This window comes from Syngnathoides biaculeatus, chromosome 6 (genome assembly GCF_019802595.1).
Source record: "Syngnathoides biaculeatus isolate LvHL_M chromosome 6, ASM1980259v1, whole genome shotgun sequence".
NCBI lineage: Eukaryota > Metazoa > Chordata > Actinopteri > Syngnathiformes > Syngnathidae > Syngnathoides > Syngnathoides biaculeatus.
The window spans coordinates 10240915-10246458 of record NC_084645.1 but is presented as its reverse complement, the minus strand read 5'-3'; the positions used below and the strand labels follow the sequence as shown (position 1 = coordinate 10246458).

The 5544-nt window shown below is 43.2% G+C and overlaps 1 pseudogene; it reads right to left on the bottom strand.

Moving 5' to 3' along the window:
• Positions 1-5081: 5081 nt before the first annotated feature.
• Positions 5082-5200, bottom strand: LOC133502772 (5S ribosomal RNA; annotated as a pseudogene).
• Between the last annotated feature and the right edge of the window lie 344 nt (positions 5201-5544).

The following is a 5544-nucleotide window of genomic DNA, read 5'->3' as shown; positions in this document are numbered from 1 at the left end:
GGACCTTGTTACTGCTGCTCCCGTTGACTGCCTGCCTGATCCCCGACACTGGACTGAATAAAAACATTTCCCGAACTGCCTCTACATCTCCCGAGTCGTGCATTTGGGTCCAAAACCATGTTCTGGTCGTGACAATTATAAAGAACAGACAGACTGAAGACAAGTGTGTGACTCCAACAGACAGCCCTTCTCAACCTGTAACTCTGCATGCTCCTTTGAAAAGTACAGAGTCATTTTTACATCCATCCACTCCATCCATTTTCCTAGCCGCTTTTCCTCACGAAGGTCCCGGGAGTTCTGGAGCCTAACTCAGCATTCAACGGGCAGGAAGTAGGGTACACCCTGAACTGGATGCCAGCCAATCACAAGGCACATGGAGACAGACAACAGTCGCACTCACAATCACACTTAGGGGGAATTTAGAGTGTCCAATGAATGCATGTTTTGGGGATGTTAGAGGAAACCGGAGTGACCGGAGAAAACCAACGCAGGCACGGGGAGAACATGCAGACTCCACTCAGGGGGAGGCTGGGATTTGAACACCGGTCCTCAGAATTGTGAGGTCAACACTCTACAGCTGCTCCACCGCGCCCCGCATCAGAGTCAGGCGTGTGTACCACTACACCATCAATGACTCTTTTTTTTTTTTTTTTTTTTTTTTTTGTAAAGCAACCTGGACCTCTGTGAAAAGGTACTTGGCTCCTGAACCTATTAATTGGGTGGGCAACCCACAGCAGCATAAACTGAAATCAAACCATTCATGACAATAACTCTTGCACAATTGTGCAGAGCTATTTTGTGCCACTCTACGAGCATAATTTATTAATTTAATCATTTGAATCAGCAACACTGGACGGTACATGGACAGCCCCTACAATGCCATACCAATTAATTTTATTTGGATTCAAGTCCATACATACTGGTGTGTTTTGGTACCGCTGTCCTGCTGCAGGACCGACTTCAGCTTGAGTTCATACAGTGATGGCCAAACATTCTCTTTCAGGATTTTCTGATAAAGAGCATATTCCATGGTGTTGTGAATCACAGCAAGTTGTCCAGTTCCTGAAGCAACAAATCAGCTCCATCCATCCATGTTTGAATGTTAATATGATGTCTTTTTCTGAAATGCTGTATACATTTATACCAGATGTAATGTGTGACACACCTTTCAAAAATATCAACTTGAATCTTGTCAGTCTATTGAATATTCTCCAGAAACTCTTGGGAATGTAGCTTTTTTTTTTTTTTTTTTACTGCAAAAGTAAGAAGAACCTTTATATTGTTTTTGGCCAGCACAGCAGTTGTTTTCACCTTGGAAATCAGCCTTGGATGCTATTTATTGCCACTCTCTTCATTATTGTTGTGTCATGGACATTGGCCTTAATTGAGGCCTGCAGTTCTTTAGATATTCTACTGGGTTCCTTTGTGACTGAGATGAGTTCTTTCTCTGCCCTTGAGGAAATATTTTTAAATTATCCTGGGAAGGTTCACCACTGCTCCATGTATTTCTCATCTCTTCTTGATGTTCTTGGGATTGTGGCAATGTAGTTTATCATTTTTTTGTTGTTTAGTTTTCTTTTATCTGGAGGAAATGAAGCCTGGGTGGGTCCAGTGAACATGAACTCAGTGTTCCCCCAAAAAACCTGATAGTTAATTTGTGATTTAATGATCATCATTTAAATTTTTAAAATTCCATTTTATGATTGACAAGCCGGTAAATTAGTAAATTGACACAACAACCAAAAAAAAAAAAAAAAAAAAAAAAGAAGTGGTGTGTACGCCCCTTATCCGCTTCTGCATGTATGTAGAATTTTCCCGAGCAGGCAAACAAACGCGGTGAAATGCACACCTTAAATCGGGTCTCAACCACAACACTCCTCCCGCTGACCCGTGCGATGTGATCTAGTGTGCTTTCAACGCTCAAACATTGTTGAAAGCAAACTGATTCACTTTTATTTTGACGGGTTTTTTTATTTACTTCCTGTAAGAGGCTCTACAATTTCTTAACTTAGTGCAGCTCGCTGGGAAAAGGTGGATGAAAGGAGCGTGCCTTTCCTCCAAGGATGAATTAACGATGCAACTGCACTTTTCGGGATACTGAGGACGAACATGGCACTTGGGACTTTTATTACAAACATAGCCGCATGATTTTTTTTTTTTTTTCAACAACCACTATTTCCACGCACAGCAACTAAAGAAATTGTTACTTGAAAAGCTCTGAGAAGTTGGACATCCCATTTATTTATTTATTTGAACAAAGGTAAATGTCAATTTAGCTTTCACGTTGATTTGTGTCTTGTGAGCTGGATAGAAATATGTTGAATGAGTGAAGATGAGCATTGACAGAAAAACTGCAAGCATTTAAATGCAAGGACGCATGCTTATTCAGTGTATGCATGTGGGTGTACTGTTAAATGCCATGTTCAATTTGGATGTTTCTTAATGCCTTCATTGAACATGCCAGAGATTGCACATGGTATGACTGTGAATTTGAGAGCAATCTTCATGTTGTCAGGGTGCCCAGCTCATCCTGTTTTTTGGCAGGTTGTCTCTGCTCTTGCTCTGTTGAGTGCAGGTGAGCTGGGTGTGAATGATTGACTGGAGGTGCATCTCTTCAACTTGAAAAAAGACAGCGTATACTTTTTGCCCATGTGTTATGCACTCAAATACACAGTTCAACAGATCCCACACATAGGTATATATTGTAGGATCAGAGAGAGGATGCAGATTTGACTTCTTGCATTCATAGAAAATACAGTAATGTGCTGCAAAAAATAGAATCTCACTTTATTGCATCCAATCTAAATTAGAGGACATAAAAACTTGAATGCTCATTCTTTCTAACCTCCAGCATCTTAATTGGCCAGTGAAACTCTGAATGAACTCTATAGAATGTTGTGTGTCCCTTTAAATTTCTTTTTTTATACTGCTATTTAAAAGACTATTTAATATTCCCTATCATGTATTGTGTAGAAGTTGAAACCTCTCACTCTCATTCAACATTGGGGTGCAGCAGGTGTGTCTTGAAAGGTGGATTTCGCCATGCATCTGCTTTGTAGAATACCACTAACATTGTGACATCAGAAGGAGAGGATCATGTTGGTGATGACACATTGTGTAGCTTAGCAACAAACAGCATCCTTTTGGCATGCCATTCTGTGAACAAATCCACCCTTATTGACATGAGGTGTGAGGTTGTCTAGAAGCTGCACCAACATTGGGGGGAAAAGATGAGTTTTCTTTCTTTTTGCTCTCAAAATTTTTGTCTATACTATGTCATGACTCAAAGGGGATGTTTGAAAGGCCATGATGTGTTTCACAGCAGAGCATGTAAAGTGGGTACGGTGTCATGAACGGATGGAGACTGGAACCAAAGGCAGGCAGAGGCTGGGAGGTTGTGATGAAGAGTTTATTGAAAAATGGAAATGTAGATGGTCCATGAGGTGTGCTGGTGGGGATAGTCGAGGCAGGGAATGCGTGTCAGGCAGTGACAAGAGTAGGCGGCTGACTTGGTGACGTGGCGTAAGGAATTCATTTGGTAACAATAATGGAGGTAACACTGAGGAGAAAGAGAGACGGAGGTCAGAAAGGAGACGGGGAATTGTGTAGCTTACATAAAGACCGGGGAGTTGTTGTACTGCTGGAGAAGATGTAATACTCAGGCAAGGTTTTTCGGGACCAAGCAGACTTAGATGCAGGTGGCAATGAGGGCTGATTTGTGACAGGTGCGCAGTCGAGGAAGGTGCTGGAATGAGCAATGTTCGAGAGACAGAGAGAGAGAGAGAAATAGAGAGCGCCAGAGGCTCACAGGCTCCTCGTCAAGGCTAAGCTTCCATGAAATCCAGGGATACTCCTCTGGACCATATGCAATCACTCACATTTGGAAAATGTACGAGTGTGGTCAGTCATGCCCGCAGATATAAAGTTACGGCTGAGGTCCACCAGTCCTGCCCGCAGATATAAAGTTGCGGTTGTGTATTCTGTTTGTAATTATGAGTGTACCCCTTTAAGAGCGGAGTGGGGCGGTGTCAGGTAAACTAGCTGCTTGTTTGAGACGGTGTGCTTCCGTGTTTAAAAAAAAAAAGACGTCAGGCTGTGGTTTTTTTGTGCGCTGAGAGTGTGCGACAAGTGCGCAATTGTGCAGTGGCGTAGCTTAGAAGGAACATTGGTCAAGATTGCACAAAATAAGCGACGTCTTCCAATATCTATGTATTTCTACTCATACATTTTACGTGTGTGATTTCCCTCGCTCGACTGTGCAGATTTGCGAGTGCACCTACGCGCCCATTAAATCACAGTGCCTGCCACATGCTTCCCATTCCATCAGGTACTGGAACCCCCTTCCCCATGGGCCTCATGTTACACCGTGAAGGCCAGATGGTTGTCAATAACACAGGTTGGGTAGTGGCTGAGGAATGGCCAGAGGTCTCAGGGCACAGGTGGAGCTTAAGCAATGACTATGTGGTAGGTCAGATGAATTTTAAGAGACTGATGGAATCTGAGTTGAACGCTGGTGGGATTGATTATTTTAGTGTTGAGAAACAGACCGATAAAACATGGAGTGAGTTTTCAGGATTCCGTTTGCCGCTGGAGGTCACACGAGAAAAGCCAAAGTGACTGACCCACCTTGTACTCGGGTGTAAGGGAACGACAAAGTTCCCTGAGCCATTTATTTCTTTCTGTTGATCGAAGTAAGGCCACCCTGATTGTGGATGAGGAGGCGATGGGTGGCTTCTCTGCCCTGAATGGAGTGATCAATTTATTAATTTTTTTTTTAAGTTCAGTGAAAAATGAATTGAATGACTGGAGTATTCTGGGAGGAGTTGTGCCTTAATGCAGTTGACCATTTGAGTGCTTTGCCTCAGAGGAGGTTCATGACAAATGCGACCTTGGATTGTTTGGTCGAATTTGATTGAAGATTGATAACAAGTGACCAAATAATAAAGAACTGGTTACATTCCATTAGGTCCCCGGATGGGGCTTGGCAGAGGGACATCTCAGATGAACGCATATTTGTTTAGTACAGTTTTACGCCGGGTGCCCTTCCTGATGCAATCCCTCTGCATTTAGCTGGGGAGAGAAGCTTACAGCACCTGGTATTCCCAGGTGGTCTCCCATCCAAGTACTAACCAGGGCCGAACCCGCTTAGCTTCTGAGATCTGACGAGATCGGGCGTTCTCAGGAAAGCATGGCCGTAAGCAAAAACTTTCTTTCTTTCGGCTTGTCCCGTTAGGGGTTGCCACAGCGTGTCATCTCAGATGAACACTCATATTTGTTTGGCACAGTTTTTACAAAGGATGCTCTTCGTGACGCAACGCTTTTTGGACAGTGGCTTTGAAGAAACAACAGGAAGCAGAACTTGAGGTATCAGAAATGAAAATGCTGAGGTTCTTGCTTGGTGTGAACAGGTTGGATAGGATTTGAAATTAGCTCATTCAAGTTGGATGTTTTGGAGACAAGGTAAGAGAGCAGACTTTGATGGATTGGACATGTTCAGAGGCAAGAGAGTGAGTATGTTGGTAGAGGGTGCTGAGGATGGAGCTG